Source organism: Sycon ciliatum, chromosome 5, assembly GCF_964019385.1.
Source record: "Sycon ciliatum chromosome 5, ocSycCili1.1, whole genome shotgun sequence".
NCBI classification, from domain to species: domain Eukaryota; kingdom Metazoa; phylum Porifera; class Calcarea; order Leucosolenida; family Sycettidae; genus Sycon; species Sycon ciliatum.
The window spans coordinates 28,737,470-28,739,446 of record NC_088647.1 but is presented as its reverse complement, the minus strand read 5'-3'; positions in this window follow the sequence as shown (position 1 = coordinate 28,739,446).

Genomic DNA, 1,977 nt, shown 5'->3' with positions numbered 1-1,977 from the left:
CCTACGAGAAGGTGATAATCAAAAGCCGTATTGAATCAAAACTCACAGCAGAATTTGCTGTATGTGTCCAACTTGTATTCATAAAAAAATATCTTCATCTCTTGTAGGATCCAGGGAAATAGTCTGGGGAGATGGCATCCGTGCTGCCTGATTGTCTGCTAATTTGATGAAGGGAAGTTAGGTAACGTGCCATACCAAATGCAGGTGGGAGCAGGTTCCCAATTCGCAGCTATGATACCTCCATGGAGGCAATAGAACCTTTTAAAAAGAAGGTGCATTTAAAACATTTGGATCGGGACGAGGTTACAGGGAGAGATTTCATCATACCGACACCAAAGACAGGGATATGACTGAACAGATGCATGGACATCCACAGTTTTATGGGACGCACAGACACACGGACACTGGGACAGGGTTATAGACCAATGCACCCACTTGTGCATGTACAGGGGACATGAACAGATATAGGGTCAGGGACATGAACAGATATAGGGTCAGGGACATGAACAGATACAGGGTCAGGGACATGAACAGATACAGGGTCAGGGACCTGGACAGATACAGGGTCAGAGACCTGGACAGGTACAGGGTCAGAGACCTGGACAGATACTGGGTCAGAGACCTGGACAGATACAGGGTCAGAGACCTGGACAGATACAGCGTCGGAGACCTAGACAGATACAGGGTCAGGGAGATGGACAGATACAGGGTCAGAGAGACCTGGGCAGATACAGGGTCAGAGACCTGGACAGATACAGGGTCAGAGACCTGGACAGATACAGCGTCGGAGACCTAGACAGATACAGGGTCAGGGAGATGGACAGATACAGGGTCAGAGACCTGGGCAGATACAGGGTCAGAGACCTGGACAGATACAGGGTCAGGGACATGTGCATGCACTGGTAAAGGGACATGGACAGATACAGAGTCAGGGATACGGACTGATACACGGTCAGGGACATGGACAGATACAGAGTCAGGGATACGGACGGATACACGGTCAGGGACATGGACATGCACTGGTAAAGGGACATGGCTAGGGGCAGGGACAAGAACAGAAACAATTGGGAACCCGTATTCTGGAGAGTGCTGGTGAAGCGTCGTTGCAGGCAAGTGAAGTGAAAGTTGAAGAGAGTTGCTCAAAGGATGAAAGTCATACTATGACAGTGCGTGGACAAGAGACAATCCTGCTACTACTAGTACTAGTGCTAGCTAGAGACCAAAATGAATATACATGTACATGTGATCTATACGCAGATCTATGTAGATCTACATGCAGTAACTGCACTTGACCAGACCCGGCTCTGACCCGACTGCAAGAGTTGTGCCGTATATCTACGTGTACGTGTGCCCGGTTGGTTTGAAATCCTAGATCAGATACAGAATGCATGTCTATAGAAATGAATAAGGCAATAGATATGCATACGGTACAGTTCCTGGAGTATTCATAACATGAACATGTTTAGACAGTGTGCTGAGAAGAGAAGCCGATATTCAATACACTGGTATATGTGCATTGAATTTTTGTTTGACACATACATACACACACACACCTTGATCCTTGGTAACACTGCAATCAAATGGTCACGTGTCCCCTGTGCAGGGGAAGACAGCACTGAGTTCAGCATTGGATCCAGAAACGCCGCTCTACCTCCTGGACAGGAAATTAGCACAGCTATGCAGGTCGAAACCACAGGATGACTTGCAGCAGCGACCGCAGCCGAGACAATGCGCTCTGCAGCAGGGCAGGGCAACCCGCTGTTTCCGGACCGAGTCTGACGAAGCCACAGCCGAGACCGACGCCACTTCAGCAGCCGAGTTGGAGAGACACTTATGCGAAGCTAGCCCGCCAGCACTCAAGAACCATCTCCCGCATGCATTACATAGTCGGCTACCGGACTGCTCAGATATGGGTTTCCTCCTCTCGGCCAGGCACTTGTGGCGATTCTTGTATTTCTGGTGGGCGAAAGTACGCTG